The sequence below is a fragment of the Lepidothrix coronata genome, unplaced genomic scaffold (assembly GCF_001604755.1).
Source record: "Lepidothrix coronata isolate B3197 unplaced genomic scaffold, Lepidothrix_coronata-1.0 Scaffold193, whole genome shotgun sequence".
Lineage (NCBI taxonomy): Eukaryota > Metazoa > Chordata > Aves > Passeriformes > Pipridae > Lepidothrix > Lepidothrix coronata.
The window spans coordinates 625202-648360 of NW_016690373.1; the positions used below are offsets into that span (position 1 = coordinate 625202).

Consider the following 23159-nt stretch of genomic DNA (forward strand, 5'->3'; position numbering starts at 1 on the left):
CATGCTTTTGTTTCTCCTCTCGTAAGAATGCTAACATGTTGTCCTATGAGGTTTGAAAAGAACATAATCTATTTGCTGTATCTCTCTCAGTCTGTGTTTCTTGTGCAGTTTTTGTCATCTTAATATAGCTGCCCTTTAGATACCAAAACACAAGGAACAGTGTAGTTTGCCAGTCCTTGATGATGTTCTCTCTGCATATTCTGTTTCAAGACTCCTAGAAGGACATAAGCAGAACACATTTCCAAGAGTTTATGAAGCAGCTGCAATAAACTAAAGCTGTTACTTGGATAAAAAGTTGGTGCCTCTTAATGAGCTGCATGAATGCTTTTCACATAGAATACTTAAAGGGGAGGGGTTGAGGAGAAATTATTTATGATTATTAGAATCATTTAATGTGACTATATCAGAAATATTTCTGTTTTGTGAGGCTTGAAAAATTGTTATTGTGAGCAAATGAGGATGCAGTATCTTTATCTATTTGCTGCCCAATTAATGGTTCCAAATATTGGAATTTCTACTGGTTTTTTTAAAGAAAATAATAATTATATAATTGCAGATCAGCAGACAGGAGATCCAGAAATTTTACATTTCATGAAACAGTGCCATTGTAGTCTATTCAACGCAATAGTAAGTGTCAAAGACATAACTATTTATGGGAAAATTAAGTCCCTAGGAGCTGAACACTGTAATGCTTTTCCTGCCTGCTGTGATACAGCAGACTGCCATACCTGTATGTGTCCCAGCCAAGGGGAAAAGGTCAAGGGCTGCGAGAAGGACTAGAATAAGGCCATAGAGGGTTTTAATTAGAGGATTTTAACAAGCTTCCCAACTAGATGAGAATTACAGCTGTGGGTGAGCTCCTGTGGCAGTATAGAGCAGCAGCAGCAGTAATCTTCATATGCTCCATGAAGCATGGACAGCTTTTAAATGGCAGTTGTGTAATGAATTGATTTAGCAGGGGCAGGCTCAAGACCCTTTCTGCAACTGTCAAAAGCAACGCCATCTTCCAGGAAATCATGTATATTTTGCACTGTTGGGGTAGCAGACACATAGTTTGCTGATAGAGAAACCTCCAGTTTTATAAGGCGATATATTCAAAGGTTAGCCAAGACAATGTAAATCTCCACTGTGTAAAACTAGTAGCCCAAATTGTGCAACCTGAACCATTGAAATGTTATTTAAGTCATCTTGGTCTGATTTAGATTTAAGCAAAATATCTGGCACAATTGGCCAATCAGTAAAGTGAAGCAAAAAGAAAAATCACACAAGTTTGAATATGCTGATTCAGATATTTTATTAGTAGTTGTGACAGGTTTGTCACTCTGTGTAGTGCTTTTAGTGGCTGGCACCACTTATTAAGAGAAAAGAGATTATTTTTCCTGATGGTTCTCTCTACTGTATAGTAGAATTGCAAAATACTGAGATAAGCATGGAGTGAAGGGTTGACTCTGGCTCATGTCTTGCATGTTTAGGTGTTACACTGTATTAATTTAAGAATGCTATGATCGATAATTACATACACACAAGTACAAAGACATACATACGATTTTAATGACAAAACACCGTGCAGATGTAGTAGGCAGGTGATGAGAATGTGAAGGGTATTATGTTATATTGGTTGTAAGTCTTCCCTTTGACCTTCCTGGCAGACTTTAAATAACTCCTACATGATAAACCCTATGTGCATGAGGAGAGGTGTGACTATAGATCTTAGGACATTAAGAGTGCCCAGTTGAGTGGCTCTGTGCTGGGCAAGGTGGGGGCCAGAAGAACAGAAGCTTTTTTTGGCTTTTCAGGTGTATTTGTATCCTCTACCCCTTTACCCCTTTACAAATACATCCTTTTCAGGTGTATTTGTAGCTTTGGGGGAGAGGCAGGCCAAATTGATTCTTTGGGCCATTGGCTGAGCCATACTGATCACCCAAAAAAGAATCCATGAGGAAAGAACCCAGCAATTCTTTGACCCTTGCACCCCCCCCAAAAAAAAAAGGTTAAAAAAAAAAAGGATCAGGAGGAAATCATTTAGTTTTGGGGATCTAATCTCATATTAAAATGCCAAGCTTAGAAGCTATAATAATGGCCAGTCTTCGCGAGCGAAGATTTGGGAAAGGTCATTAACCCTTCGAGCCTGCGCAGTGGGTTTTTTATGTGAGACACAGCGTGCGCTGAACTGAGCCCACCCTTTAATCCTGAGGTTCATCTGCCGGGGCCGAGCAAGCTTGGACAGTGGCAGTGAGGGTCTCAGGACGTAGGTTTGTTTAGAGTGACCTTCTCTTAGATGGATTGCCTTACCAGGCTGATGAGCTCCATCTGCGCGGGGGGCTGGGAATCGAACCCGGGTCGCAGCGGTGAGAGTCCTGCACCCTAACCACTAGATAACAAGTCTTTCTCTAGAGTAGAGGTATCTAATGGTGATGAATGACTACGTACCACTAAGATAAAAAGCCTATGGAGAAAAAGAAAGTGAAAACTGCTGAGTTCCCCCAAATAGGGAATGGTCTGTATCAGGAAGAAGCAGGGAGGTAAACTGTCTGTGACTCAGACTTCATTATCTCTGCAAGGTTTATTTCTCTATAAGAACATGTTACTCTACAATAACTGTTTTCTGTCATTGATTCCTAGTCTGTAGCTCCCTACAGAACAGACCTTTTAAACTACAAGACAGGGAGAAGGGGCCATGGTCGCTCAGGGGATGACAGCCCAGCATCCCTGCAGAGGCAAAGCACTGTTTTATTATAGGCACAGTGAATGATCTTTTTGAGCCTCAGTGGTGTTTGCCCTTACTGCTACATTTATAATGATCATCACATCACTTTTTTCTCCACCTGGATCCCTGACTGATCCCTGAAATTGCCTAACCTTCCTCTCTTCACTGTGCACAGCTACTGCTCCTGTCTCCTGTCATCTACTTCTTTATGGTACACAACTCCTCTTCACTTGGAACAAAGTACCCTATCTCTCAGCCAATTCTGCCTTCAGATTTGACTGTAAAATCTTATGAAGTTCAGAGTCAGACTAAAGAGTTGTTTAATTTCCCAGGCAAATCTCCTCTTTTCTTAATATAAGCATCACATTTTCTGTTCTTCATTCACATGGTTATCAGTGTCTACTGAAAACACTCCTTAATCTTCCTTGATAATGCACATGAAATGTCTAATTCTGGTTAATTCTCTGTTCTGAGAGAGAGAGACAGTTGTTTGTATTATTTCATCTTTTGAGAATTTGATTTTGCAGTTGTTCTCAAAGTATTGTATGTGTTCTGGAGAAGTTGTTTCACTTGTACTAGCTGGATAATTTTAAAGAGAAGGAAAACACTTTACAGGAATAAACCCCCAATTTATCAGTGAAATACAACAGTATTCAATAGGAACAAAAAACATGGCTTACATTTGCTCCCTGAAGTGTCATTACATGAAGCCAAGATAACAGACAATAATACACATTAATGTGTATTATTGCTCCTGGGTCAGGCCGGGAGCAAATTCAATCCCTGCTAATACACACAGTTCCTCCAAGCTGTGTGTTGGCTCATGGAAGGGGGAGGTGAGAGAAATTAACACTTGGACAGTATCATTTATGTCTCTGTGTTACATCTGTCCTCTGTATGTGAGTCAGGTGGAACGTGCCTGACCTGCAGTTGCAGTTCAGTCTGTGACACCATTTCTGCTTGGCTTCAAGACAAGGCTCTTTGATCGCATCTGGAATTTTTGTTAGACAGTCAGAATGTCATATTTGGCATTTCTGTATTTGTTTTCATATTTTTATTTTGTGATATCTGAATGCTTTATGCTCCCTGAAAACATACTGGATTTGATTAATTATGTTAAACAAATTAAAGAGCAGTTTAACTACACTGTAACCTGGCTTTGCCTCTACACAGGGCTTACCTTACGTATGCTCCTGGCCATCAACATTGCTTTTGGGAGGCCAACTTTCCCACTGCTGTGTGCACAGATAGCATCAAGTAAAAGATAATTTGGTGTGCAAAAACCAGCTGTCTTATTTAAAGCCAACTATTTCTTTCATTCATCCAAACCATCCTACTGGACTCGCCCATTGAACTCTAGCTAAAAGTGACTTTGACTTACCTACTAGGCATCAGCTGCACCCTGTTAGCTTTAATAAGTAATTTATTCTTTATCTTGGTCAGCTTTTGTCATTTGTTTTCCTTATTAAATGAAGAAGTAGATATTTTAATAAATTAATCATCCCAGTGATTTCTATTTTACTTGTATTTTATAGCTCTAGATTAAACTTGCCAGCACTGCTTACATATTCTGAAGTTGTTCTCTTTCATGTGGCTTCCATTTCCTAGGATGAGAAAATAAAGAAGGCTTTCATGTATGTGCGGCAGTAGAAAGTAAGAGTCTGTTGTGTAAGTGTCCAAAGCTCAGATGTTCAGCAACTCACTCGGGTACCCTCTTGAGACAACACTGCAGCAGCTGCTGAGCTTAGCCCACGTTTTGTCAGTTGTTTCCTTCTTTCTAACGATTCTTTGTAATGAAGGAAACTTTTCTACCAAAGGTCCTAGATTAATTTTTACTATGCTTAGCCTTTCTGTGATGAGGAGTGTACTTCCTTATTCTCTTGTATTTTCAACTAGTTCTTAATTATGGTAATTTCATGTTCTGCTTCCATATGGAAGGATGGCAGCTAAGAGCTTCAAATGAAGCCAAGATCTGTCCCTGCATTAATACTGTTGCAGAGACTGAATTACAACCAGAATGGTTTTTATAAGTCTCTGGGCAAACTGCATGAGTAATATGCTTTAGCCAGTTAACAGACTAAGTAAATCAGATTTAAATAACAATAATAACAATAATAATAATGAGAAGGAGGAGCATATGTTAGATTGCACCAATTAGAAAAATAAAATCAATGCAAAAGTTTAGAAGTTTAGAATTTAGAAGGCAAATCTTGTACAGAAACCCTGTTTAAAAGCAAGTTCCTGACTGATACCATCAATTTGGGAAATGGCTTACTAATGGGAAGAGTTGGGCTGTTTATGATACTACAAAATTGATGTTTGAAAGTTGGCTTTTATAGATTACTGGGTTTCTGCAAAGTTCTGTCGCAGAATTTCAAATTCACTCAGAGCCAAAACAATTTTCCTTTTGTCTTTGTCACTTGTCCTTGCTTATGGCAAAGGTCAGCATTTTTAAGTATAATGATTTTGAAGCTGTTTGAAGTAAGCTATTGCCTTGTTCCAGTGTGTTAAACAGGACCTTGTAATTAAAAGTAACCTCCCACAATGAACCAAGGGCTCTGTGGCTCCTTGGCACACTGGGAGGTTTGTTGCTGTGTTGTTAAAATATTTTTATGTTGCTGATGGAACAGCTTAGCTATCCAGGAAGAAAATAGCCAAGCTGGCTAAATACCTCATTGTCACACTCTTGTGTAACACACTAGAGAAAAGGTTAATATGGAATGTAATATTTCCTGGTGAACTGGCTGCTGAGAGAGGAAGAAGGAATTTCGGGGAACTGGTGGCATTCATCAGTAGAGCTTTGACTTTTCAGCTTGTAAAAAAGTTGAGCGAGTTAAATATGTTACTTAAAACCTGAATGACAGTATAAAATACAAGTAGCATGAAGAGAAGCTAGAAAAAAATCAACAGCATGCTCTTAAGGAATGAATTATTTATTTATGATTTATGTATTACAGTCACTGAGATTGTTAAAAACAAAGAATCCCCTCCTAATGGTACAAGAAGCAAGTATGACCATAATTTAAATATGTGGGCAATAGTCCACAAACTTAACTTGCATATCTGTATATATGTCATCTTGCCAACTGTGCTCCCCTTTCTCATTTTCTCCTGGAAGCCCATCCTTCCTGTCTGTTACTTCACCTCTTTCAACACCAATGTCTGGGAGGCTGGAAGCACCCAGGTTTCAGTACTCTGTGGTGAGAGTAGGTTTTCAGACACAGCATTACCCAGGCAGGAGATTAAAATCAAACTAAAAGGAATATATTTGATTTGGGCTACCAATTAGTTATGGGAATTCAGCGAAATATGAGGATATAGAATCCAAAGAATTAATGAAAATAGAATGCAAACAGGAGAATATGTGGAAAAGTGCCCCAGTAGAACTAGAAAACAGTGTATTCTGCATGCAGCCTCTGATTTAGGAATACTCTAAACTGTAGATTGCCAGAAGATAGGAAAGTAAAATAGAGGGAAAATTTTTCTGTATTCATTTTGTTTCCTGTTCCTCCTTAAGTCACTTGGAGATAAGAGAGCTGGTTAGATGTCCTTTTCATCCAATCTAATGCAGCAGGCCCTTCCTGACAACTTTCTCTTGAGAATGAGATTCAGAAATCCGGCTATAAATTTTGCCCTGGATCTTTCACAGTTTATTTCCAGTGCATATTTTTTATTTTAAACAGTGACATCTCATCTGCTATCTTTCAAAATAGATATATTTCTTGTATTTTACCAGCTGCATTTTAACTTCAGTGTTAGAAACTCCCTTACTTACCATTGATAATATCAAAGAGCTAATGTGCTTGTTGAAGGTTTTACAGTCTTCCTTATGAAACAAGCTCTTATTATTAAATAATACACATTAGCAGCTTTTGCTTTTATGGATGTAGTATGTTGTGTGTTTTCTGCATGATGGCGTGAAAAAGAGAACGAGGACGAGAGAAAATTGTAGGAACTTTTTCATCTTGTTGCAAAGAAATCAGACTCTCGGGATGAAGGACAGCAGTGTTTTTTGTGCACTGACAATAGCAGAATCAAAGCAGTGTTACTCCCAAGCCCTACAAAGAATATTCCTCTGCTGAGAACTCAACCAGTACATCATTTTACCTTAGCAGCAGTGAGGTACGCAGCTTTTGGGCTGAGGAACTAATCTTCTCAAAGGCTTTAAAATATTGTTAAAAATAAACCAGGATAACTTAAAACATCTTGCTGGTTGTTAATCTGCTCCCCTCTGCATCTAGTGTCCAGGCTTAATTGTCTTGTATGACCTGGTGATGAACTGGTCTTATGAATAGTGCTGTGCCTGGATTACTTTGCAGTTGCTAACCTAAATATTTGCAGGGAGGATTGCCCCTCTTTCAGGGCCTGCCTTGTATTGTGTGGGGCTGTTAAGATTGAGATGCCTTAATGTAATTGATATAGCAACATGCAGACATACCTACTTTTATCTTCCTTTCCCCCATCTCCCCTCCAGTTTATTTCTTTGGGTTTTTTCTGTGTTCTGACTATAGTTGAAGATTTGGCATGAACTGTTGGTAAGTGAACTGTGTATTCCATGTTTTTATATTTTTCAACTGAACTTCAAGATAACAAAAAGTAGTGGATGAACGATGGTGAAAGCCAACTCTTTTATTTGCAGAACATATACAGCATTGGAACAATGCTTTGTTTTATTAACATGTCCAAACTCAAATCACCGGTGTGAAAATATTACTCCTAGCATTGTGTTTAGTGTTCAAGCCTTCTTAAGCCTTCTTTGCTTTGGTTGAGAATGCTGGTAGTGGTTGTAAAGAGTAATAGTAGTTTCCACAGAGGAAATGATCCTCTGAAAATGTAACAGATTTCCAAATGGGAGCAATCAAAGGCAGAAATTCTGCAGCCACAGGAATATTACCTAAACCATCACATGATTGAAATCCTGGTTGTTGTGGGGAAATTAAACCAGTCCCATATCTGCCAGAGTGACAACATAGCAGAGCACAAGCAATTCAGGAGGTTTCTGGAGTGCATTGAGGACAACTTCCTAACCCTGGTGACTGAGGAACCAATGAGGAACAGCACTCTGCCGAACCTCCTCATGCTTACAAACAAGAAATATGTGGTTGAGGACATGAAGGCTGGGAGCAGCTTTGGCTGTAGTGACCAATAGTGATGAAGTACAAGATCCTTTGGGGAGGAAACAGGACAAATAGCAGAATCATAGCCCTGGGCATCTTGGAGAGAAGATAGTTGCTTGACTTTCAAGAATCACCTCTTGAACGCTCCAGTCCAACGAGCAGGAAATAAAGCAAGAATGGCAGGAAGACTGCATAGATGAACAAGGAGCTCCTGACAACTCAAATGTCAAATGGAAGCATACAAGAGTGTAGTGGGTCTAAATGGCAGGGTTTTGTCTGGGGGGGGCTGCAGGGTGGCCTCTGTGAAGAGAGGCTGGGGCTGCCCCATGCCAGACACAGGCAGTTCCAGACAGCTCCACTGTAGGACACAGCTGAGTCCATCAGGGAAGGTGATGGTGCCCCTGGGAAAAGAGGCAAAACACTGCACAGACAGTGAGGAGTGAGAAAAAAAGTGTACGAAACAGCTCTGTGAGCACCAAGGTCAGAGAAGAAGGAGGGGGAAGTGGTGCTCAAGGTACCAGAACAGACGTTCTCCTGCAGTCCATGGAGATACCACAGTGGAGCAGGTATCCACACTGCAGGTCATGGAGAGGACCACAGTGGAGGAATTGGATGTTTCCTGAAGGAACTACCGTCCTTTAAGAGCACCCACAGGAGCAGGTACTCCTAACAGGAGCTGTGGCCCTTAGAGTAACCATATTGAAGAACTGAAGCCCATGGAAAGGACCCATGCTGGAACAGTTCTTGAAGGACAGCAACCCATGGAAAAGACCCACAACAGAGTGGGGGAAAAGCGTGAGGAGGAAGGACCAGCAAAAACCTACTGTGATAGACTGACCAGAACTGACCACAGTCCCCCATTCATCTGCGTCACTTAGGCAGGGTGGGCTTGAAGAGAGGAGAATGAAGAAATAAAGCTGAACCTGTTAAAAAAGGATGGGTAAGGGGAAAGGTGTTGTTTTAATTTGTCTTTGTTTCTCACTATCTAAACCTTTTTTTATTAGAAAAATAAAATTGGAATAACTAAAATATTAATTGGAATAAATAAAATTTTCCCCAAGTCAACTCTTTTGCCCATGACAGTAACTGGTAACTGATCTCCCTGTCTTTATCTTGACTTATGATATCTTGACCTATGACCTACTTTCCATCTTATCTTCCCCCCCAACCCCCTATCCCCTATCCTGTTAAGGAGAGGGAGGGAGAGCTTGTCTGGGTAGGCGTCTGGAAGCCAAGGTCAACTCACCACCAAGAGGTAGGAGCAAGGGCAGGAGCTCTGTATTCCTGGGAGGAATACAGAGACACTGACTGAGCATGCAGGGGCAGGGCTAGGAAAGGCAATGCTCACTGGGAATTAGATCTGGTGAGGTATATAAAGCACAACAAAGAAGGCTTCAACAAGGGAATCAGCAGTAAAAGAAAAACAAGATAAAATGTGGACCTGCTGCTGAATGCGGCAGAGGACCTTGGACAAAGGACATGGAGAAGGCTGAAGTACTCCTACTCCACCTACTCCTTGATCTTCACCAGTAACACCAGCCTTGAGCAAATCCAGGCCCTGAGTGGTTGAGAAATGGGAAAAGGAAGACTTATCTTCAGTAAGGATCAGTTCAGGGAACATTTAAATAAAACTGAATACACAAGGCCACAGGACTTGATGGGATACACCTATGGGAGTTGGCTGATTGTGTTGCAAGGCCATTCATTATGATATTTGAAAGGTTGTGGTGACTGGGGAAGGTTTCTCAGGACTGCAAGACTCCAGTCTTAAAGCAGGGGAACAAGTAAGAGCTGGGGAAGTATAGGCTAATCAGTCTCAGCTCAGTCCTCAGGAAGGAGATGGATCAAATTTTCCTGGAAACCATTTCCAAACATCTGAAGGACAAAAAAGTGATTGGGAGTAGTCAACATGGATTTACAAGGGGAAATCATGCCTGGTCAATCTGATAGCCTACTACAACAAAATGAGCTGCTCCAAGGACAAGGAGAGAGCAGTGGGTTTTGCAAAATGTTTGACACTGTTTCTGTTAACATGCTTACAGGCAAACTGATGAAGTATGGACCAGACAAGTGGATAGTCAGGCAGACTGAAAACTGGCTGAACCACTGGGTTTTAAGACATGTGATCAGTGGCATGAAATCCATCTGGAAGCCAGTCGCTAGTGCTGTACCTGAGACATCAGTACTGAAGCCAATACTGTTTAACATCTCCATTTTTGGCCAGGACGATGGGATAGAGCACACCTTCAGCAAGTTTGCAGGGGATACAAACTGGGAGTAGTACCTGATACAACAACTAGAGCATCTGACATATGATGAGAGGCTGAGAGAACCGGGACCGTTCATCCTGGTGAAGAGGATGCTGAGGGGATCTTATCAATGAGTATAAATACCTGATAGCAGTGAAGCAGTAAAAGAGGATAAAGAGGACAGAGCCAGACTCTTCTCATTGGTATCCAGTAAAAAGACAAGAGGCAATCTTTCCAACCTTGTAAACTTCAAAAAATTATTTAAAACTTGATAGGACATGGCTCTGAGCAACCTGCTCTAGCTGACTCTGCTTTGAGCAGAGGTGTTATACTCAGTGACCTCTACATATGTCTTCCAACTTCAAACCTTCTGTGAGGCCGGCTGGACTGGATGATCTCCAGAGGTGTCTTCCAACCTCAACCCAACCAGGTATTCAGTGAGTAGATCTGTGAGAGATCAATTTGTGCCATGTAGTATTATTTGCATTTCCATTTCTCCTAAAATTTCAAACTACAAAAATATGTAGTATTTTTGCATTTCCTTGCCTCCCAGGACTATGATCAAAATCAGCATTCATATGGCAACAACCTAGATGAGCACCTTGGTGAGTGATTTGAGACCAAGAAAGTTGCTCGAACTTAGCCTTTTTGATAATCTTTACTTAAAGCTTTATAGAATCAGAGGGAAGTCTTCTTAACTTTAGTGGACCTTGGGTCTGACTCAGAAGGCTTAAAATTGTAAAAGCCCAGTCTTGCATGAGAAGGGCATGGCTGTCAGGCACTTACTTCCTTCTACCCACTGAAGGTTTGAGCATACATCAAACATTGTGGAGTTGTATTCCTGTCTTTATACTCTCATACAGTTAATTTTCTTGGTACTGGGATTCAGCAGAGTATTCCACTAAAACTAATTTAACTAATAATAGGGAATTCAATAATGTCTGAATTTCAGATTGTTGCATGTGACAAAATATGAAGCCTCATACTTGATTATAAATTATTAATTAGGTTTTGAAAGTTATCTTGGTTATGTAAATCTATTATTAAGGAAATCTGCTAGCATTTCAACTTCTAAGAAATGAATGTGATATTGCCATTAAAAATTATCATTTTGATTATTCATGGAATAATACATGGAATAATTATTAATGGAAAAGAACTGTAAGACAGAAACTAATTTCTCTTTGAATTAGTGTTCTCTTGCATTCACAATTGCAGTTAGTCTTCACATCTTTCTACCACAATTCAAAAAAAAATGCAATTAAAAGTTGATATTTCTTCTACGGAGGAAAAGGGAAGATTGAATCACATTCTAGCAGATCGGTTATATAGAACTTTGTCTTCTGTATAGGGATATATAGGAGGGAGCTGTACAGGTCCTTCTGACTGAAGAGCACAAAGCAGAGGCACTCTATATTTCTGTATGTGATGCCAGGCTCTCGAGATAAATGTGGGTCTCTGGGAAAGTGGAGTTATACCCCCACTTGTACACCACGCAGCAAAAGCAGGGAGGCACATGTCCCACTGTTCTGGCAGGTGTCTGTCTGGTTTTCCACATTGTTCTGCTGCTGGGATAACTCCGCTCCCCACCCACAGTGCCTGCTGTACACCCGGCTACCTTCCTGTGCCACTTCGGAGCTCTCAAAGACATAATTATACCTTTGATTTCTGCCTCTTTCATCTGCTACAGTAAATGATCAGGTATAACTTTGGCATTTGGTTCTGCTGCTGACACCTGCAAATATTAGAGCTGGGTGATAAAGTTTTGACCTTCCTTGTTAATTTTACTTTCACAGATGTGAAATGCGAAATGTGTATTCAGTGTGTGCCACCCTGGGTCATCCATTTTGTCCACACTGTCAGGTGCAGCTTGCTCAGAGTAGATTCTAGCTGATTACAACGAGCTCACAATTTGCACAATATTTAACTAGAAGGCTCTGATTGCAACTTTAGATTATTTCTGCCTTGACTACTTAATTTTACTTTCACCAGCACACTCCCAAACCTTTGCTTTCATGTGTTAAATATGTAGGAATGCTGCATACAAGACCCTTCAACACAAAGATTTTAAGGAAATGCTCCTGTAAATATTCTTTCTTCTCTGTTACAGTTATTCCAAGTGTATGTTTAACTTGTTGATTTCACAGACCTCTGTGTACCCGTTTGTTATATATTAACTTAAGACTCAATCCTGCAACGTACTGACTGCTTCTGGATCATGCCAAGTCCTTTTTTCCTCCAGCAGCGTTTAAGGACTTACAGGGTGCTCAGCAGGACTGAGCCCAGAATCCAGGCAACAACAGACTCTTTCAAAAACCAGACAGGTTTACTGGAAAAAGGTTTGTACTGTAACTGGACAATATTTTGTGCAATGGATTTTCATACATTTAGATTAAATATTATCCAGAAGAGCAGATCTTGTAGTTAGTGGCTACTGGAAGACATAACCATTTAGGTATATATGCTGATAATTAATTGCATTTTATAATTGCGGTTTTATTAGTTGTTCCAGTTAAGTGCAAACCCATGACTGAGACTAATATTGGAAGTTTTGTGTGTTGGCTGCAGTGTGGTTTGCCCCTCTGTTAATGTGTATCTGGTTTTCAGAGTTGCAGATAATCTGTGTAGTTCATCTAGCAAAGTCAATTGAGCATTATTCATCCCTGAGCTCACACACCGTGCAACGTGCAACGGGGTGCTCTGCACACTGTGACTTCAAGGGGATCCGACTAGCAGTGGCATTGGGGGGAAAATTCCCTGGCACTACCCCAGCTTCCCGGACCCCCCTTGGGCAGAAGCTCACGCAGCCATATTGCTGAGCCACTGGCGGCTCTGTGTGCTGTTGTGTTGTCACCAACAGCACTGGGCTGGACCACTGTCCTGTACTGTCAGTCAGGCATTTTGAAAGGCAGGCTTTAACAAAGGGTACTAAACTGATCTGTTGCTGACCAAATGTATCTTAATGAGACCAAGATGTGGTGTAGTCTCTGCAAACTACATTATTAACTACTACTCCTTCTTGGAAACTTGTTCTGGGTGAAGAGGCTGCCATTGGTCTTGTTGTAAATTCAGATTTATTTGGCACAGAAAACGTGTTGTAACATACCATTTCTAAAAAGCAATTCTCACTGTTTTATATGCAGATGAAAACCATAATCTTCCACTGTTTGGAAGCAAAAAGATAGGACCTGAAACCTTTAAGTAAGTGGTTTAATTCCATCTACAAACAAGGAAAATTACTCCAAAACTGCAGCCCCTGCCTTTTCTGCTAGGCAAGGAAAGAGATGCTCTTTGATTTTGGTCCTGGTATTACTGCAAACAGTGGTAATTCTGAACTAAAAATTTAACACGAATTTTGCTTTCAGACTCTTACTTCAGGTTGGCCAAAGCACAAGGCACAGTTCTGTTCTAGTGACTGTTGGAGCACTCTCACTTTAATTCAAATACACTTGTGTGTTTAATAAACATATCTTTTGAAAGTAAGCAATCACACTGTTGCCTTTGCCCTTACTCCCCCAATTAAACTATCGATTGCACACACATTTATTGTAGATTATCTCTTGAAATCAGTGTGATTTTAAGCATGCAATATTGGAGAATCACCTACGTAAAATGTTTGCAAGATCACGGCTCTAGCGATGTACTTTAACTGAATCCGGGGTATGAAATAAGTACGCAAGTAAACTGCGGATTAAGCAACTTGGTGACTGCCAGTTTTCCTGGAGTAATGGCCATCAAGTTGTCTGCTGTGTTTTTTCTGGGGAATAAGAAAAAAACCCAAACAAAACCGAGCTTTTTGGAGTCTTTGGTAAATTAGAGAGGTTTCTGTGTAACTTCAAGCACAATTAGCTAGGTTAACAACACTTACAAGTTTAGGGTTGTTTACCCATTAAGATAAAGTGGGGAAAGAGGTAGAAGTTTATGGGAACAAAAGTAGGCTGCAGATGCCAGCGAAGTATTTTCCAAAACTTTCAGCACAGGATGAAACCACCACATGATCCTATGTAAGAATACTGCAGCAGAAAGTAGTCACAAGTACTCAATATCCTCCCTGGAAAAACAGCTCCTAGTTAGGGGAAATGAGCCTGGGCTTGGTCATATGCTAATTGATTTTCATTACTATGTGTTAGCAAAGCTGTTTAATACTTGCTATAAAGCCTGGATTTCAGATTCTCTCATTTAATACCAGGTTAAATCTGAACTAATAAGCTCTCAGAAGCTTAGAGGTTCCAGTAAAATGATATTTGGCTAAAAAATACATGTTGGTTTCTACTAGTAACAGTGGTGCAGCTTTGGAGCCCTAAACAATGAGAAAAGCAGGACTAGTGAGAAAAGAGAACATGCTTCATTGGGATATCAAATGATTTAGTAGAAGTTGAAATGTCGAAGGGTTTCTTAGACTTCAGAATAATGAAATATGTAATAGTCAATTTTGAATAATTTCCAAGTGGTTTTTGTATAAAATATGTTGCTGAAGTATTGAAAAATCAAGACATAAAATATTATGCATGGAGCAGGATGGCTGTTATTTGATTGTTTCTTAGGCAGCAGTATCTGTGACTCTAAAGGATGAACACTGAACAAGAGCTGTTTATGAGCTGATCGATAGCAGAATTTCTCATAAATGAAACATCTTCTCTTGGTATGGTCAAGTATAAAGATGATACTGCAGTCTGCTGAAATTGGCGGGTGCAAAGGTGCAGCTCTTGCTCTTCGATTAAAACAATTATTCTGGAATGTATTTGTCTGTGGCTCTTCAGGACTTTCAGAGTTAAAACCTTCATCTAAGTCTTGTCCCTGCTAGGAAAATTACCAGATGCTGACAGGGGGTGTCAGCAGTGCCTCAGCTGAACATATGCTGCATATGGCTTGGCTGCAGGAGCAGACAGGGAGGCCCTGTTCCCTGCTGCTGCAGAGACTGGTGAAAACAGGCTTTAAACCAACTGATTACAGCACAGTACTAAACATTAGCCTTTGTGCAGTGTTCATCCTATCAATGAGACTGAATAACTATTCAAGCATACATTAGCCTGCCAAGACTTTTGCTGCATCAAAAGTTAGGTGGCATCTTTTCTGAGGTATTTTACAAGTGGTTGTTTTGAGGTATACAGCAATCCCAGTATCTCTGCATCATGATTATATTTGTATTATTTTGTGGTGAGGCTGGAATTGAAACTGAATCAGAGATTGAATGCAAAGCAGATTAAAATCTCTAGTTACCTTAATGACTGATTGTAATCTCAGAATCTGACACAACAATGCTTCATAAAAAAATTAACTATTTTATGGAGGAAATATTTTCCTACTTTTCCAGAGAACACAGTGAAAAATATTTCCTGTTTGTGACATTGCCACAGAAATTGGTGATTATTTGTGTTTCTTTTGTGAATCTGCAACAGGGACCCTCACAGTACCCACCAACCACACACCCACCTCACACCCACACATTCTGGCACCCTATGTCAGAAACACAGCACACAGGAATTGCTGAGAGAAATTGCATGTTCCCCCAGCCCTTTCCAATTCAGAGCATTCTTGGGCAGCTCCTGAGAAAAATTTCAAGTCTGGTGCCATTTCAGGAGTCTTGTTGCTTCTGGGAAGCGTTTCCACTCTCCCTCCTGCGCTTTCCTCCCTGCTCTTGGATGCTTACTTCCACCTCCTGCCCAGCAACAGCTTGGGTGAAGCCAGGGGAGCTGCTTCAACTCACAGCCTGAGAGGAATAAGCAGAAGGCATGTCCAGCATCTCTCCCTTCAGGTGGTAGGTAGCATGCTCTTAGATTGGTGAGAGCCACCACTTCTACCCTCATCCGTAAGGACCAAGTAGATCGAAGGAGATGATGTGAAGAGGAGTAGGTGATTTATGGGAAGCAACAGCTTCTCTGGGTCAGCATGTGGTAATAAGACAGTAAAGAAGCCATTCCTGTCCTGGCATAGAAACAAAATTTGCTGAATTATGTAATGAAAAGCAAGAGGTGAGAAGAGATTTGACTCAGGTATTTTGTATCGGTTAGATAAATGACAGACCCTGGAACAGAATTAGAGCAAACTGCCTCCCTTTAGTACAGGAACTGGAAACTTCACTCACATCTTCAGCTTAGTAGTTTAATTACGTACACCAGGATGTTGAGGGAATGGCTTTTAAGGCTTTTCTTAATCAGTTTTCTTAACCTGAAGGTTAAGAAAGTTCTTTTTAAAAAGGCCAGTGCCACTGACAGGAACTAAAGTGTTCACTTTGCTGTTTGCAATGTTTAGGCAAAGACAGGTCACCAAGGTAAATTAACTTTTGTAGTAAGGCTATGTGTAATCTTTCAGGTTCAGAGCTATCCTAAGACATAAATTATTAGCCAAACCTGCAAATTCCAGTTTAGAAGATTAATGGGCCATCATCAAAATAATCAATCAAATCTTGAAATAGGCACTTGAATCTGAATTCTTTTTAAAAAAATGGAATTTAGGTTTTGTCCTCTGCATGGGTAGATAATGGATTATTTTCCCCATGTGTACACTTTATATAGCTCTCATCACTGTGAGCATCAAAGTGCCAGAGAAGCATTGATGGATTGGTCCTTGCAGACTCATAGGTTATAAGGTACTACTCCTATCATCACATATTTTACACATATGGCACTTAGGCTGAGAAAAGTATGTTGAACTGCCAAGGTCAGACAGAAACAAAATCCAGAATCTGTCTTCCCCAGCCCCAGTCATAAAGACATCTTTCCTGCCTGAAATAGGGGCTTCCTTTTTTCAGATAATTTACCGTTACTTTTGGTGCTGGTAAAATCCAGAGTTGTTTTACCACTAGTCATAGGAATATGGGTGTCTAAGCCAATGGCCACAAAGGTCTCTTGGAGCACTGGTTTCAGTCTCCGCCCACTTCAGGCAATTATGCCATTTGGTACCCTAGATAAGCACAACTAACTCTATCTCAGGCTACTAAAGTTTGGTTTTCTTCCAGGCTGTTCTAATAGGAAGACATTTGCATGATTCCAATGTCTGATCTTAAAAATAATCATCGGATTTCCCACCAAAATGTGACTAATTTGTGCAGCTGCAATATCTTACAGAGGCAGTCAGTATGTATTATTTGTATTGATTCCTAGAAACAACTGTAATATTACAAACAATATAAGACTGCAAGAGATTTCCTTGACTACCCTGCAGATAAAAGTTCTAATTTAATATATATGGTTGTTTGGTTTTTTTTAACAGGACAGGTAGACTAGACTAAAATATAAATTTGTGTCATGATTCTATGTCCGGGCAAATAAGTTTTCAAGCGAGCAGCATTGTGTGTTTTCTGCATACTTAAAATCACGTAACTTCTTTTCCAGACAAAATAAATAGACAGTTTGCTTAAAGTTGATTATCCATGCTTTAAAAAATCCTCTTGATTTTAGCATTAATAATGAAAAAAATAATTAGTTACTACAACAGCAGAAAAATAGAAGAATGACTGTTAGACGAAGGCTTATGATTGCTTTGAAGTTTTCAGACAGGCTAAATTCAAATCTTATTGGAAAGACCAAGCACATAAACGTTGTTGTAGCACTTCATTGTCATCTGCTTTGCTCAAATTATTTTTTTCTAGTTTTTCCATTCCATGGCATTCTTGATAGAGTAAATTCAAACAAAAAGTAGAAATTGACAAACTAAAGGTAGAATTAGCAAGATTTGTTTTTTCTTTTTGCCTGAGAAAGGAAGAGAAACATGGTGGAAATGGTTATTCAATTTTCTTGCACAAGTAATATGACCTCGAATGTTAATTTAGTTCAGATCGTAACAAAGATAGCAAGTTTGTCATTGTGGAGAGAGACTAAAGAAAGAAAAATATTGATACTAATTGAGAAAAAAAAATCCAAACGACTGTGTGGTTCTTGAATCACATGAATCAATACCACCTAGGAGCCTCTTAACAACAGCAAGAAGCCCCAGTCCTTCCCGTCAAATGCAACCTGTTTCCCCTTTTCTTAATCTTACTAAGATATTCACTGTTCTGCCCTCATGAATGTATCAAAAGCTGTAATTGCTCTCAGTTTTTTGCTTTGGCTACAACAGAGTTACCCAAAGTCTCCAGCCACCCTGTAACCAGGTGGGTATTTCTGTTGTGTCACGCTGGGCCAATTATTCTGCTGAGACTTGTTATTTTGTTATAATAAGCATGAGAAGTACCATGATCTTATGTAACCACATAATTTCTACTGATGTGGCATCATTCCTAACAACGTCCACTATCTGCTTCAGTTTTAAAGCATTTCCAACTTTTCTAGTATCTGACAGACACTGTACCTCTGCAGCATTGCTGTATCCCTGCTCCCTTCAGCACAGCTGAATGATCTAAGTGAGCACTGAGTGCTGCTTGTGATTCCTCCCTGAGTCCAGGGAGAAGCACCATCACTTTGAAATCAAATAAACCCATGCACAGCCCTTTGCTGTGGCTCATACACAAAAATGCTCTGCACTGACACTCCAGCCCCTGGTCTGAGTCGTTCAAACACCCACTGCAGGTGGTCCTCAGCCCTCCAACTCCTCAAGGCCCTTTCTCTATGTATTTATTCTTCCATTGATTTTTTTTCCCTCCTGGTTGCATAACGAGGCACCTTCATATCCTCAGGTAATTTTGGAAGAACAGTTTTGAATAGAGAAGAGGGGATGGCAGGGTAATTAAGTGGGTGGGGAAGAAGGTTGATAAAGAGCTCCTAATTGTCACTTTTACACGCTGTTATTTCAAGCAAGGAAAATAAATCCAGAATGGCTGTAGGGCCATCAGACTCCAAAGTCAGGGGTGTGACATAGGAAAGGATGGCAGGTAGACCAGAGCAGAAAGAGAAAGCAGAAGTCTGCAGAGTGGGGCAATCCTAACTTTGAAATCTCACCCTTTCTTCCCAACTAGTCCCTATCATTTCAATATACATCCATCTAACAGGAAACCTAATGTAACTTTTTTCAAGACAAGAAGAAAAAGAGAAAGATATAGTGTAGGGAAAAAAAAAAAGAAAACAAAGAAATTCTTGACTAACCTCTTTTCTTTCCTATTTCTGTCTACTTTTCATCTCCTTTTCCTTCCCACTTATGCTTTGTGAGACACAAAATAAAGGTGGGATTCAGCCTTCTTAATTGGCAACTGGAAGTCTTCTTTATGTTAAAACACAATGATCTGTTTATTGGAAACTGCTCTTCTGTAGTACCAGCCATCTCTTCATGTCATGCTGTCTGCATAATGCCTCTTGAGGATGGGGAGAAAGAATAGCACCACAGTCAGACCCCGTGGGGTTATAAATAGCAGTCTAGCTGCCTCAAAGGCTGAAGCCATCATTAAGTTGCATGCAGCTGTAGTGGTGTAGGTGGGTGAGTAAGAGCAACTTGGAGATGGGATAATGGTAACCTGGTACACAAAGGTCATTTTTCATTGATGGCGTCACTCCATTGGGCTATTGTGCTTTCCCTAAATTGGTCTCTGTGTTTAACAGAATTGAAAAAGCTCAGCGAAACAGCCTTGGCAAAGCACATTTAAAGAAGATTAGAGGGGCAAACAGTTTGTTGTGTATCGTGATTTAGACCAAATTGTGATAAACTTTTCTCACTTGGGTCAGTCATTGCTTTTATCAGCAACAAAGCAAATGCAAGCGGAACTGGCCTTTCAGAAGTAGCACACCAGCCTCCTGCACGAGGGCAATGGGGACTTTCACTGGGCAAATTAAGAAGTTAATACAGCAATTTAACCCAGGCTGTCCTTTCAGTGTTTCTCTTAGCAGTGTGATTCATTTTGTCATCTTGGACTTTTTCAGTGCCAAGACAACAAAGGTCTTGGTTTTGGAAAATCCCTTTCAATTTATATTACTAATTTGGTTGCAGATATACACAAATAGAAAAATCCTACACTAATTTCATGTTATATAAGAAACAGATGAAAATAATGAGCAGCCTATGTTAGTTTGAGCTTGCATACACAAACACACTACTCTTATTTCTAAACTGAACGAATGGAGATCTTGATCCTGCTCCCAGTGAAGTCAGTGGGGGAGTTGTCATTAAGTTCAATAGATATAGGACTCATCTTAATTCCCCCTGTGGGACCTATCAGTTTGTAAAGATTCCTTGGAGGTTAATTGCTTGCAGAAGAGTCTTTGCCTAAAAGGAAGGTGCAAATTGCACAACTGGAGCCTTATCTATGTACTGCAGCCTGGAAAAGACATTGTCATTTAAAGCAAAGGGATCTCTTTTTTCAGTAATCCTGCATCTTAATAATTAAATTTGGTCACTCATTAATTTAGAGTATGTCTTAGAGAGTCGCTTCCTTTGCCATTTTACCCAATAGCTGTGGAAATAGGACAAATCCTTTTGTGTTTTCCTGAAATTACTCCTTTTGGCTCTTTTTGTTTGTACTCTCTTTTTAGAGTACCTTTTTTTTAAAAAAATCACTACTTTGAAATAGACTTTTAGAAATTATTTATAAAAGAAACATGGAAGAACAATGTTGAGGGAGTAGAAAAGAGGATTTCTAAACTAAGTAGATGGAATAATTCTCATTTAGACTTTTTAGATTTATGTGAGTGATTTCATTACATAAATGTGCCCTTCGCTATTCTAAAAAAGCTAAGAGATTCATCACTACCAACTAAAAGTTGGGGGGGAGGTTGTTCTTTCATCATTAAAACTCTATATTCTTTCTCCTGTCACATTTTTTGTAATCCTTTCCCACCTGTATTACTTTTGGAATAATCCTTCTCATTCCTTGTCACATGTGCACTAAACCTCTTTTAAAGTACAGACTTAGAGCTTCTAAAACAAGCATTTCATTTTTGTAGCGCTAAGTGTGATGTCAAAACACTATTAAAAATCTCACGCATATACCAATCTGGAATTTGTTCTCAAAGTTCCTCTCTTCGTAAATTACTGTACTTGGTCAACCATAACAGGTACTGCTGGCACTGCCCCTCTGTTCACTGCAGCCTTTGTTACTCATCTGGAGCCTGTAAATAACACAGTATGTAGCTCAGTTTTTCAGAAATACCTGTGCAAGTGCTATGAATTTGTTCTTATTACTAAGCATTCTCAGCGGCAGATAGCATGAATATTCTCATTTTGTTTTTTTATGATGGTAGAAAAACCTTAATATAGGAAGGACTAAAGTTACTTTAGTTTGTAACTTTGAGGAAACACTATGGTTTGCTTTTCTTCAAATACTGTAAGAAACTAAAAAGTGTTCAAGTTTATAGTCAGAAAAGGGATTTTTCTTTTTTCTCATGGCAGTCCTGTTGGTAAATTTTACTTCGCATCGTTTTACTAGACTTTGGTGTCCTGAATACTACATACATTTACCAGCCTTTTAAAAACAACAACAACAAAAAACCAGATTAATAAAAGATCTGGGTAATTATTGGTCTCCAGTACAGGAAGTTAATCCTGCTCTCAAACACACTCCTTATTGTACTGCATCTGAGCTTCTCTGAATACTACGTGCATATGGAAGGACAGACTAAATCAATGAAGCTGCAAGAGTCAGAAGAGGGTTTTAACATACTACCAGTAGAAAAGCAAGTCTGGAAGATTAAAACTATTTACTTTTAGAAACTTGTCAAACACCTAATTGCCTAGATACTGTTATTTCTGTAATTGCAAATTTCAAGGTATTTCCTTTATTAAATGTAGTGACATTTTAAAGAATACAACATACAACATATATTCTTACCTAATTATCTAAAGTGAGTTTTAGCAGGCCTTTCTAAGGAAATTAAGTTCTTCTGAGCACTTTGTTAGTCTGTCAATATCTTCTTCTGTCATTTCTAGCTCTTCAAGCCTATTTAGATTGCTGATGAGTTTCAAATATGTTTAAAAGACCAGTTCAGATCTCAGTTATCAGGATTTCTTAAATTTCAGACACACTGCTGGCAAGATAAAGGAGAGACCCAAATTAGTGGCTTAATTCAGCTCAACAGTTTTCTCTGCTTTGTCTTTTTGTTCAACTGGTAGGTAGAGGACACCTGAGGAACTGGGGTTCTCTTCTCTGAGAGGCTCTGTGGATTAAAAAGTATACTCAAAAGCAGTGTGATGCATATACCTGTGATATTTAAGGAAAGGAATGTACAGGAACATAGGAACATAAATCCATTGAAATTCAGGCTTGAATAATGCTGTTAGAAATTATCAAGTGACCAGCACAAACCCGTATAGATACCAGGGAGGCTGTGAGACAAGTTTATAAGACTTGGGGAAAGTGGTTTTAAAGTTAACTTCTAACACACTTTTTGTCTCATATAAATGAAACATTTCTCATAACGTTACCACTAACGTCATTATCTTGGCCATTTCATCACCTTTACTGAGTCCTCCTTCAGACACTTTCCTTTCCCAAGGTCTGAAGCAGACAGTTCTTGTCTGCACTGACCTGAGAACTTCCCCCAGACAGTTCCAAGCTAACACAGATCACCAGCCATGGTCCATATGGACTGTCTCCATACAACGTCAGCACTTCCAACCTTAATCACCATTTATGTCTCCTTTGCTTCCCATGCCAAGCACTGCAAAGCAACCAGTTTTCCTCCTCGTTGGAGTCATTATCCCAAACTCCCTCATTCCATGGGGTGTCCCAGAAAGCTGTGGCCAGCAAGACCAGGGCTGGTGGCAGGCTGTGCCTGCTGCTGCTGACTGCTGGAGAGTCCTGCGGTCACTCCCAGAGTTATTTGCTACCTCATTTGACCTGCATCCCTTAAGCCCATTTGTTTGCCTCATCCTCTAACTACACCTTGCCTTTGAGAACGTCTGTACTGCTCTCCAGAGAAGTAATTATACAGCCTGTGCAGTCATACCAGTCTCGGAGGTGAGGCAGTGGGGCTGATGGCCTTCGTTAGTTCTCTAGGGCATCTGTTCTGCCATACAAACGAAAATGGGACAAGACAGAGTGTATCTTACCTGAGCTACTTTAAAATAGCTTTAATTATGTCTACACTTCTAGTCCAAGTGTAGAAATATTTTTAGACGATAAACTATTTGAGTAAGGACTACCAGTTGTTACGGGTCTTCGCCAGGAGTCATGACATATGCCTTTAAGACACTGTCTCACAAAATCTTCCTTGTAAGTAGATG

At 39.8% G+C, this 23159-nt stretch overlaps 1 protein-coding gene across 10 annotated transcripts in view; it reads left to right on the forward strand.

Annotated features, from left to right (window-relative positions):
• The window catches only part of SPATA13 (spermatogenesis associated 13), a 101611-nt gene that overhangs the window by 27599 nt on the left and 50853 nt on the right, over positions 1 to 23159 (forward strand). The window contains exon 1 of one of the 10 annotated variants that reach the window (XM_017831576.1): positions 12320 to 12412. The exons of the other annotated variants lie outside the window; for them this stretch is intronic. The gene's annotated coding sequence lies outside the window, so the exon portion shown is untranslated. Of the gene's footprint in view, positions 1 to 12319; positions 12413 to 23159 lie in introns of those variants that run through there. 10 annotated transcript variants of the gene reach the window in all.